Below are 13275 nucleotides of genomic sequence, written 5' to 3'. Positions count from 1 at the left end.
GCAACATTGAATGAGTAAATTGAAAACTAGTATAAACTTGGTTTACATTCTTAAGTAGGACAAAGAAAACCAAATTATGTTGTCTGAGTACCAATAATATCTTATGACAAGTTAATTTTATGGAAGAAAGAGTGTCTTCTTCACTTTCAACCCATGGTTTAAAGACTCTGCTGATCTAATCTACATACCATGCAGCCCATAACTTCTCAAGGAGTGCTCAGGTATCTCTGAGTGGTTCCATGAGTCCAGATTAAGAACATTTGTCCAAGGGGATCTGTTTTGTTTAGTCCAGTTATATGAAGGCATTTTATCTGAATGACACACAAATATTGATAGAAGATATATATATATATATATATATATATATATATATATATATACACATATATATATATATATATGTAAACTTCTATTAATGAATTATTTGAAACTATATGTTTAATTTTATTTATTTATTCTTTGAAATTTCATGTGTTTATACAATGTATTTTGATCATATCCTTTCCCTTTCCCAGATCCTCCCAACACATTTCCCTCCCCACCACATGTATTCTTTTTTTTAAATCCATTGAGTTCAATTAATGCTGCTACATGGATATGGGGTCAGCCACAGGAGCATGGGCAACCTGCCAGTAGTCATCCCCCAAAGAAAAATGACTCTGCCTCCCTTAGTATCCATCACCTCCAGTCACTCCTCCATCTCTGCTAAAACTTTTAACTTGCTCAGTCTTGTGCATGTTATCACAGTTAATGTGAGTTCATGTATGTAATGGCTATGTCATACCCAATAAACAACATGAAACTTTATTTTTTTAAAGAAACCATATCTATAAATTATAATATAATAAGGTACATGATTACATTTAGTAAATTCCAGAAAAAAAATACTCACAAATGAGGGTGATGTAGGCACTCACTGGGCAGAGATAGCTCTACTTAAAGACTGAGGTCTTCAGAATCAGTAATATTTTACTGCTTTGCTTCAACAAGAATAGAGCTATTATTTTCTCACAAAAGTCATGAAGTGGGAAAACATCTAAATTAAATGTTATTCTTCATGTTCCCATTTCAACTGCTTTTTATTACATAATTATGTCACTGGTGGCATAAAATTGAGGAGAAACTTATATATCAGACATATTTCAAGAAATGTTTATAACATCAGGGAGATTTATGGGGGAAGTGAGTTCTTTACAGAAATATATTACTTTTGAATACTTTATTGCATCTCATATTTAAATACATAATTTTTCTGAGGACCCTTATTTTCACAAATTTCTATGTATCCAATAATGTTGTCAAATTACCATCCTTGATCTATTTTTCTGGAATCATCTATCTCTACCTGGAGGATCATGGTTATCTCCCAGTGGCCTGGTTTATCTGTGGCACAGACACAATGTGATTACCAGAGTGAGTCAAAACAACTGAGGCCACCACCATTCTTCAATTAAACTATTGACTCAAGAGAGACAGCTTCTCGAGAGAACTTGGTTCATCCAAACAAAAATTGTACTCCTATATCAAACAAGTTAAAACCTCACTCACGGTGCTCTCATCCATAGCCTGCCTGCACTTTGACAGTTGCCTTCCATTGGGGTGTCTGATTCTTTTCTCTGTCAAAAGGTGCTGGTGTTTCCTGCCACCCAGAGTCTGGCTTTTTGAGTCACTAGACTTTGTGAGGCACTGTGCTGTTTTTTCTGCTCAGCAATGCCTTTGCTGAGACTGAAATGATGAACATGCAAGAAGGAGATCATCATCTCTTGAGGAAATCTTCTAATATATTTGGTCTAGGTTATCTATGTCATCATTATCTAAAACCTGGTGTTTGCCATGGAAGCAATGTACAGAACCTGGGAAAGATGACATGGTTTCACAGACACCAACTGAAGTGGGTACCACACGGAAGGATGTTTTACCAGAGCCTGTAGTGAAATTTCTTTTCAAAACCTCTTCTAGTGCCTCCTTCTCCTTTCCAGCTCTCTCTCCAATGTCTTCAGATCTCTCCTAGAAAACACTCAGATAGACAACTACTAGCAAACGTGGATTGAACTTAGTGGTGGAAGGAGAGAGATGGAGAAGGCAAAGCTTTACTTTCATCATGTAGTGTGTTTAAAGTTGATGTCCCTGAGTGTTCTCGTATCTATTCTCTACAGTGTTTTCTCTAACATAAGTATTTACTGAGTATCTCTGACACACAAGGAACAGGAATATGGATGCATGTGGATAATTCCAACAAAATTTAGATGAAAGATAAAGGCAAGGATACAAGTACAAAAATTGATTCAAAACCAAGTGATCTACTATGTACCAATAAAACAAACTAAATAACTGTCAAACTTAAGAAGCAGGAGAAACCATGTCTAATTGGAAGGATAAGAAATAACCTTCATGAAGTGGGTTGTACTTGATACGGTAAGGATATCAAGGAACATAATTGTCAAATATTCCACAATATGTCTGAGCAAAGGCTATCCAGTAATAACCTCACCCTTCCAGTGTGATTTGTACATGCCCTTCTTGAAGACCATTGGTCCCCACCTGTGCTGGCCTTAGTTTACCAATGTGTCTGTATAACAGGTTCCTCCTGGAAACCAAAATCCTGTTTTATTTTATGTAAAGATAGAAACCCTCATTTTCTAGGAAATTTTATTTTTAATTAATTTTGACCAAATTGGATCTAATTTGAACCTTTCACTAACACTGCCTTAGATCTCCTGCCTGGACGAGGCTTGTTCAACCATAGCATACCATCTAAGAAACATTTTCCTGAGAACTTGTACATTTTCCACAAGATGGGTAGGAACTTTGGTCCCCCACAAATATAGCTTTGCCCACTGGTACATATATACAGTGATGCCATATCAATATGAATGTAGAATGTGAGAAGTCCCATTGTTAGAATTTTTTAAAATGGGTCTCAAGGTTCCTACTGATTACCTCCAGGCTACCAGCTTCTGAGGGAAAACAAATGATCACATTCATCCTCTGGATTTTTCTCATCCTCGTTTTCTGACCTCTCTCCTCTCACCATTTTCCACTTCGTTGTTCTATTCCCTAAGCCTTTCCAATTCCATAACCTTCTCTCTCTCTGTTAACCATTATACTTCTCTTTCTCACAGATGTAAAATCAGAGCAAACACAGAATTAGAGTAGCCACCGGGAGAAAAAAACATCTGAGTTATTAAAAAAATTATCCTGTCCTAGATAATACAGAAATAAGAGCATGCAATGTGAAACCACTAACTCACTGAAGACTTGAAATTTCAAAGTAACTTTGAATATACACTGGTGTGTTCATTTCTGCCTTATATTCCACAAAGTAGAAAGGAACACATTTTTCTTTGCAAATAGAACGTAAGCCTATTAGAGAATTGCCATAATATTCTCTACAGTAAAAGCTGAGAAATCATTACAGATGGTTCAGAAATGTTCTTTGGAAACACAGCACTTATAAGCAAATAGAACAATTTGAAACATTAAAAAAAAGCACAGATGAAATTTACCAATAAGAAAAGACAACCATTTCATTTGGTCTAAGATGAAGTAGCAGTTTTCAGGACAGATTTCAGCTTCCTGACTGTTCCAAAGCTAGCAAACGGATGAGTCCCTTTATGCTTCCACAAAGCAGAAGATACTTGAGGTCATCGGTATGTTTTTGCTTTGCACCAACAAAATCCTAGATGCTTGTAGCCTTGACTAATTTTTACAAACTTGATAGATGAGTTATCCCACAAACAGTTGAGGACCGCCATCTATTTCCAAAGTTTGTGCATTTTATCAAGTTTTCATAACAGAGTTTTAACTTGAATCATGTGTTGAATTTTAATAAAGTACTTTGGTGTGTTTTGTAATGGCAAAACAAAGTAAATATGAACCTACGTCCCTGTAGGACTCATAGGGGAAAAGACCAAGAGTTCTCTATGACAATAAAAAGTGCTTGCTTTATTCTGGGTCCTACTATGTAGAGATGACTGTATCTCCTGCAAGCAGGCTTTGAACCTGATTTAAGTGTAGTAGATAAGGGAGAAACTGGATTTGTCTCTTTAGCTAGACATTAAAAGCGTTAGAGAGAATTAGGATCCAGGATATATCCTGAATTCTGTTGTCAGACCAAGCAGCATCCTCTCTCACATAATTCTGCTCTATTGCCATGTCAAGGGCAGTTCAGAACAATCCAGTAGAATGGAGTGGATGGTCTAAACAGCAAATAATTATTGCTCATGGTTGTGAAACCTTGCTAGTCCAAGATTAAAGGACCATTTGATAGCACTCCTAGGGAAAGCCCATTTCTGGTTTAGAAAAACAAACAAACAAACAAACAAAAGCACTGTCTACCTACAGTTTTATGTGGCTACAACAGAGTTCATTTCTTCAGCCATCCTCATGTAAGAACAGAAATTCTATCCATGCATAAAGGGTCCACTCTTGGGACCTATTTGCCAGTAAAAGGCTCTATTAAAGTTTTGCCATATGAGTTTCAGACAGAAGCAAATGTTCAATAGGCAGCATTCTCTGTATCAGTTACCTTTGCACAGCTATGACCACAATACCTAAGAGAACAAGTTAAATGGAAAAAGATTGATTTTTCTCATCATTTCAGAGGGTTTGGTCCACAGTTGGTTGTCCCAGGCATTAAGGCAGAACATCCTGGTGATAAGCACATGTTGGGGAAGAACTTCTTCACCTCCTGATGGGTCAGAATTGTAGTCAAAGACTGGTAGAGCTGAGGCAAGATACTGGCAGAGACCTGCTCCCCACCTCTTACTTTCTTCATACCTCCTAAAGTTTCCAGCAGCCTCAAAATAGTGCCACCACCTGACGACCTACGCTTATGAACCTGTAGGGACATTTCATATGCAACCCATAACACTGCCAGTCTTGGTTACTCTTGTGAAAGTACCTTATATCAAAGAAAGGCCTTAGTGTGCCTGCTCTGTTCCTGGTCATCCCTTCCCACATTCACTCCATGGCACAGTGGTATCTAGTACAGAAACAGGAGCTTAGTGAGCCATGGCTCATGCTATTCCTCCTCTGAGTAAATAAGATGGCAGCAACAGTCTGGAGAAGACATGTCAGAACCAAAAAATGCTTGGCTGTGATGACTGTTCAAATGGAAGAAAGTGAACCGAATATAAACTCTTAGGCCCTAAAATAGAATGAGGTTCATGTTCTATGACTTTGACATTTAAAGTAAAGGTGGTAGCTATGATGAACATATGTAGTGATATAGTGTGGAAATAATTCAATACCAAAACATTATGGCATCTGGTCTACCTTGTAGGTCCCTACTCTGTAGGATAGCTGTTTTGTTGCTATTCCTAGGGAAGTAGTCACCTTCTATGGGACAGCTGTGAGTAGAGAGATGAAGGAGAGCTTCAGCTTTAGCATCTGTGACCACCGTTTCATTCTTTTCTGAATCTTTGGTCATTAACACTTCGCAGCAGATTTCATCATCTCTATTTCTATTTAGACATTCCTTTTCTCCTCCTATCATTGACAGAATATGATCTATTCCCTTTAGGCTAAATTACAATTCAATCCATCGGGCTAAGATCATTAAAACCTCTCCTGTAGAGAAGAGACACTCTTACAGCAACTTAACTCATAGGAGGCTGCCCCACACATAAGTAGGCTAGCTTTAGATCAAGTGTCTACACTTATCCAGGGGCTGTAGAGGGCAGCCTGTCATTGTTTCTGAGAGTAGGATGCTGCAAGCTAGGGTTTCAACATCAGAGGAATGCTGGGAACCAGGCTAGTAGGGACCCTTGCTAAAAACAAATATACCTTCAAATACCTAAGATAAAAGTGATTGGTGAACGCACATATCCACATAGCAAAATATTTCTGCTAAAGGTCATAGAATCCAAGGGAGAGATTCAAGTACTTATAGCTACAACAGCACTTAGAGATGGGTTAAACCAACACAGCATGGGAAAGTTGAGTCTCTCACTGTTTAGGTCAAACCCCTAATCTGTTTTTTGTTGTTAAGCTTTGCCTTTCTAAAGTAATAAAAATGCTGCCTACACTTTGCTGTGTTCTTTATAATAAAGCACGGGGTTGTGGCTTTTACTATTGCAGAGACAGAAAGTATACTACTTGAAATAGTAAACCACAGCTTGATTGTTTCTTGACAATCTATATTCCAGAGAGGCTGAAGTTTATTTATGTAAGTATTGATGACAGGCTAAAATTTTATTATACACAGGCTAAAATTTTATTATACACAAACCAATTTAAAATGTTCTTAAAATGAGCAAGAATAGATAAGTCATCTCTGCTTGCTCAATTACAGAGTTTCCAACAAATTCAGAATCCTTTGTTTATATTCCCATGGCACATAATTGTTTATATTACCTGTAAGCAGAATTTTCCTTAGGAATCTGGGGTACACAATTAATGCTAAAATTTGATGGGCTTTTATCTGTGTCGGACAGTACTCTCAGTCAAAATGGCTTACTGGTGAATAGACTCAAAAATCAATATTCCAAGGACCTAATTTTGCAAAACCCTGGTTTCTGGACACTGAAATCTGTTCTCCCTTGAAGCCTAGCTATTTGAGTCTGCAGTCTCAGCCCTGGTCAGCTTGCAGAGCCCTCAATGAGAAGGATGTGAGGACAGAACAGGAGAAGCTAGTCTTCAAAGATACTCACTGTTCACTTGCCCCAAAGCCTGTGGCTAGTCTCCTAATGTCTCCATTTCTAAATTCAGGTTCCTGAAAATAAGCTGAGTGTCATGGGCAGACCACTCAACTTACGTGGAATTAATTTCATTGATAGTGAAGAGTGTGTCAAGATATTTATGAAACACCCCAATTTTTCCTTAGTCCCTATAACCCTAGAATTAGAAGAATAATGGGGCAGGATAGTATTTTTAAGGACCACTGAGATCCCTAAAGTCCCCATGAGTGAATCGGGGATTAGAAAATCACAACCTGGGGGTCAAATCTAGCTAGCAATCTATCTTATACAAGTCTTGCAAGCAAAGACCAGTTTTTACTTTGAAATAATTGTTTAAACAGGAAAGAAAAAGACATGCAACAGAGACCATATGCAGCTTGCAAAGCCTAACTTGTCTATTTGCCTCTTTGGAGGAAGACATGCCAATCCCTGAACTAATTTGTCACCCAGTGTCAGAAAAATGATACAGCCTTTGGCTCACAGTTGCTTGTGCCAACAGAAAGAAACAGATTCTGTGGCCTCTTTGGGGGGTATTAGAAAAAGAGCATTTACCAACTTAATAACTGTATATTGGGTAACAGAATCTGTACTCACAGGCTTCAGAAAACAAGCTACATATGGAGCCACAGCACAGGGTGAGTCATTCTCTTATTGTCTCTGGTAAACCACTGATACTGTAACAAGGACCCATCTAGTTTCTCAGTGCTCACAAAGAAGAGCTAAATGAGGATCTAAGAACTGAATGAGGTAGGAAATGATTTGAAGGTACAAGAGCAATTTGTAGCCTTGCCTTTCCAACTGTCTGATAGTAACACTGATCCCACTATCCCAGCAAGTGTGTGGTGTTGATCTGGGAAACACTTTGAGTGCAGAGGCTTCCATACACCTTGCTAGAGCTTTGACTCTATGGACACAGAAGCAATATAGAGATTCTTAAGAGTATGTCTATCCTAGGTACGTAAGGACATTGGGAAAGTAACTGGGTGCATATTGGCCCACCATAAGGCAATCCCAGATCATCCCCCATTTATACTTCCTGAACCCAGTAAATAGTGGACCACAGTTAATGCTGGTCACCTGGAATTAGCACGAGCCATGCAGCATGCCATAGGGTACTTTCTCCAGTTACTAGCATTCTTTGTTATGAGCTGTGAGTCTGTGGGACAGTAGAGGAGTTATAAATTATAATTCTAGTTCCTTATATTACCTAAAGCATTCTTATTGCTTTGATATTACTTTATACAGATCAAGGAAATAATGGGCTGCATAGCATCTCTTTCAGTCCTGGGAATCTCTAATCAGCTGACCTCTGCCAATGATACCTGACAATTAAACCCTGTGATCATTGCTCAAGTCTACTTACCTATGATAATTTTGTCTGCCTTCCCTCTGTCACTGAGCCCAATCCCCTGGGACTTTATCAAGTAAGAGAAGCCCAAGTCCTTTTGACTATAAAATACAGATCTCTGAAACTTATTTCTTGGTTAAAGTGGAAGCTTATTGAAGAAGATGCCTCTGGTTCCTGCATTGAGTTATAATCAAATGTCGATAAGTAATTCACACATTATCAATATGTCCCAATATTTCTTTGTCTTTATATTCATTTTTCTACATGATCCTAAGGGTTGATTGGCAGCATAGCTCTAGCATCAACTAACACTGCACCCACATTTCTATGAAATGCTGTTCAAGTGAACATATTGAACCCAGAATCTCTGGCAAGTGCAATCAACACAAAATATTCAACTCAGTCTAAAATTACATCTCTCCCTTCATTGGTTAGAGTTGTTGAATCTTTTCTCACGCATATTCCAGGTTTCTGACATTGCAAATGAGCAAAGCCTTTTGACTGCTTTTGTTGGTTAAACCTTTTCCTTCCAGCTCATAATTTCTGTTTGCAGCAAAGCCAGTATGCTGGGAACAGATTTGGATTACTGGATTGGAGGAACATGACAGGACACGTAGAAGATTGGCTTCCTGGTATGATGGTGTTTGTGGGTCAACTTGGCAAAATTAAGAGAACCTAAAGAATGAGTAGATTATTTTTCAGGGTATCTATGGAGAAGCTCCTATACAAGTTTATAGTCTACATACAGAAGTAGTCCACCTTCTGTGTGTACAAGCCCCATTTGATCAACTGGCAGCTGGGAAGGAAGGAACAGAAAGACAGAGAGGAGACCACTTTTCTCCCTTTTCAAAGCTCTGGAGCTGTCAAGACCTATAAGAGCAGATTCCAATGCACACAGGATTTAACCTTATATTGCAGATTGGAGGCTACATCAGCCAAGGACTTGCACTGAGTCATTGTATAGCTCTCTCTCTCTCTCCTTTTAGAATACTTGTCATGAACCTTAGTAGCTCCCATAATTATGAGCTAATCTCTCTATTAAGGATAGTTTCTAGTCTGTCTGTCTGTTTGTCTGTTTATCTACTTATGTGCCTTCACCACAATCTACCAATTTCATCCTGTTGGTTGTCTCTGGTGATACTAAGCAGCACTTGACTTTCAACCTGTCTGGGAATCATCTAGGAGTCATACCTTCTGTAATTCCTTGGGTCTTAAGAGGATTTTCTAAATTTCTAGAAAATTTAACTGAGGATAGAGTATCTACCCTGAATGTGATAGGTACAATCCCAAGGTCTGGGGACCTGGGTTTTTTACAGTTTTTTTCCAATGGGGAGAATGAGCTGATTACCAACATTCTTTTCTCTCTGTTTCACGACTAAGGAAATTCACCTCGCACTCCACACCACCATGCTAAACTGTATCCTCTCTCAAACTGTGACCTTAAGTTTCTTTTGTCAAATATTTGGCATTTGGCCACACTACAAAGATAAGTGACCAGTATATCAAATGAGTAAATCTCTGAAGTTAAGGTCATCACAGACCTGTCAAGATAAAAAAAAAAAAAAAAAAAAGATCAGTCTCATACAATGGATTCATTTGCTTCTTTCAAAAATCCTGACTGGTATTTGAGCTTTCAAGAGTCTTGGACATTTGGAGATCTGTCCAACGTGCCTTTCATTTTTCTTAGTCCCATTCTATCCAGTAAGTGACCCAACACTTGAGTTAGAGATCCACCCTGCCTTGCCGATCAATTCAGCAATAGGAAGTATCCCATTCTAACTGTACTTCTGCATTTTCCCCCTACCAAGTCAGCACAGATGAGAAAGAAGAGACTCCCTAGGGAAGCACAGAGGCTATCGTGGCTATCTGACCTTGCTTAATGAAAAGAAATTTACCTTGTGGTTTATCTTTTTTCTTTTTTTTTCCATTTTTTATTAGGTATTTAGCTCATTTACATTTCCAATGCTATACCAAAAGTCCCCCATACCCACCCACCCCCACTCCCCTACACACCCACTCCCCCTTTTTGGCCCTGGCGTTCCCCTGTACTGGGGCATACAAAGTTTACGTGTCCAATGGGCCTCTCTTTCCAGTGATGGCCGATTAGGCCATCTTTTGATACATATCAATTCAGCAATAGGAAGTATCCCATTCTAACTGTACTTCTGCATTTTCCCCCTACCAAGTCAGCACAGATGAGAAAGAAGAGACTCCCTAGGGAAGCACAGAGGCTATCGTGGCTATCTGACCTTGCTTAATGAAAAGAAATTTACCTTGTGGTTTATCTTTTTTCTTTTTTTTTTCCATTTTTTATTAGGTATTTAGCTCATTTACATTTCCAATGCTATACCAAAAGTCCCCCATACCCACCCACCCCCACTCCCCTACACACCCACTCCCCCTTTTTGGCCCTGGCGTTCCCCTGTACTGGGGCATACAAAGTTTACGTGTCCAATGGGCCTCTCTTTCCAGTGATGGCCGATTAGGCCATCTTTTGATACATATGCAGCTAGAGTCAAGAGCTCCGGGGTACTGGTTAGTTCATAATGTCTTTTTTCCTTCTTTAAATTCTCTGAGCAGATTGGGAAAAAATCCCATCCTACTCCAAACACACACACACACACACACACACACACACACACACAAACCCTTACATTTTTAATTTTTCCAGATGAATTATTTGAGAAGTCTTATCTTTAATAAACTTCCTATTCTAAATAATCTCAGGTAAGGATTTATGTTAATATAGAATCACAGGTACCATAGTCCATTTTATGATGCTAATGAGATCTATTTGCCTGCTGTTCAAGCACCTGGGCCAATCTCTTCAGAATCTTATTTCTTTGAGAGCCCATGGCTTGTAATTTCCAGAGCCAGCAACCACTCCATTAGGATTTAATAAAGAACAAAACAGATCCTCACTTGTGTCAACAGAAAGTAATTTGTTTTGTAGAATATTCAAAGGCTTATAAAACTGCTTATAAACTAAAGACTATGCTTCCAGGAAAAAAAGAAAATCCCAAATCATGATGCAGCAATTGCCCACACAGGATGCTGTTGCCCTGTGATCTGCTAGCTATGGTAAACTATAGCCCAGAACTGTGAGCCAAAATAAACCCCTACTCCTTAAAGCTGTGATTTGTTGTTGTTGTTGTTGTCCTTGTTGTTGTTGTTTATGATATCAACAGGAAATTTAAAAGGATAAATCACTAGGTAAATTTAAATCAAAATGGCAAAGAAATACCACATTATCCTTATTAATATGTCAACTACCACAAAAGTAGAAATAATTATAGTTATGAAACTGCCTGGTGAATCAAAAAAAAAAAAACACGAGTCTCAATTTTATGGAAAAGAAGAAAGGAGGGATGAACATAGTCAAATGCATGATTTACTTGAATGAAAATGTCATTATAAAACCCATAAATATGTGATATGCACCAATGAAAAATTGAAAGAAAAGAAGGAAAAAGAAGACATGAGCAAGGCTGATAGCTGAAGTTCAAAGCACTGGCACTTTGATATGTCTGCAGAAACATCTGCATCATATTCCATTAACTCCCATTCATTTTAACTTCTCTGTTAACTTCCACTAGTTTTTCGTGCATATAACTAGGTTATGACATACATAGCACAAACTTTACCATCTTAATCATGTTAAGGATGCAGTTCATGTTGCTGACAGCATTTACATTGCCATTTTAATTAACTATTGCCACTCTCTATCTTCACAACTCCTTCATCTTATAAATTGAGACTCCACACCCATTAAACAGTACTTTCCAGTCTCGTCTATCCCATTCTGTCTTTTGTTGCTTGTGATATTGACTATCTTAAGTTTCTCAGATACTTCAAGCAATGCAATATTTTTCCTTTTGTGATTGACTTATTTATTTGGCTCGGTGCATTCAAAACTCATAATGTTGCAGCATTTGTCAGAATTCACTTTTATTTAGCGTCAGTAATATTCACTCATGCATATGCCATGATTTTCTTACATATTCACTCATCTTTAGATACGCGAATGCTTCTATTTTAGCTATCAAAAATGATGCTTTTGAGTTTCCAAAGACCAAAGTGTGGACACTTTGCCCCTTCTTAGAAATGGGAACAAAACACCCATGGAAGGAGTTACAGAGACAAAGTTTGGAGCTGAGACAAAAGGATGGACCATCTAGAGACTGCCATATCCAGGGATCCATCTCATAATCAGCCTCCAGACGCTGACACCATTGCATACACTAGCAAGATTTTGCTGAAAGGACCCTGACATAGCTGTCCCTTTGAGACTATGCCGGGGCCTAGCAAACACAGAAGTGGATGCTCACAGTCAACTATTGGATGGAACACAGGGCCCCCAATGGAGGAGCTAGAGAAAGTACCCATGGAGCTAAAGGGAACTACAGCCCTATAGGTGGGACAACAATATGAACTAACCAGTACCCCCCGGAGTTTGTGTCTCTAGCTGCATATGTATCAGAAGATGGCCTAGTTGGCCATCAGTGGAAAGAGAGGCCCATTGGTCATGCAAACTTTATATGCCTCAGTAAAGAGGAACACCAGGGCCAAGAAGTAGGAGTCAGTGGGTAGGGGAGTGGGGGGGAGGATATGGGGGACTTTTGGGATAGCACTGGAAATGTAAATGAAGAAAATGCCTAATAAAAAAATGATGCTTTTATTCAGCCTAGTAAGTGAACATCACTTCCTGCCCTGACTTTAAATGTTATTGTATCTAAACCCAAAACAGTTAGATGATATAGTAACTGTTTTAGGTTTTTTTTTGTAATTACCATAGTGTCTTCTACATTGTATCATTGTACATTCTGACCAATAGTGTACAAGAGTTGCAACTTCTTCACAATGTCATCATCACTGATTTTCTACTTTTTGTGGTAGTTGCCTTAGTACTGAGAATAGGGTGGTATCACATCATCATTTTGATCTTCATTTCCCTAGTAATCCATGTCTTTATTTCCTGTTGCAGTGATAAAATACCCTGCCAAAAGCATCTTGAGGGAGAGGGCTTCATTTGGCTCATAGTTCCAGATCACTAGTCATAGAAAATAAATCACAGTGACAGAAACTAGTCACAGTGCATCGATAACAAGGAGCAAAGAACAAAGAACGCATGCATGCCAAGTCTCAAGTCACTTCCTCCACTTTTATACAGCTAGGGAATGATGCCACCTACAGTGGACCAGTCTTCTCACTTCAAATAATGTAATCAAGATAATCCCCAAGAGATAT

The sequence above is a fragment of the Mus musculus genome, chromosome 8, assembly GCF_000001635.26.
Source record: "Mus musculus strain C57BL/6J chromosome 8, GRCm38.p6 C57BL/6J".
Lineage (NCBI taxonomy): Eukaryota > Metazoa > Chordata > Mammalia > Rodentia > Muridae > Mus > Mus musculus.
This window is presented reverse-complemented; position numbering follows the sequence as displayed.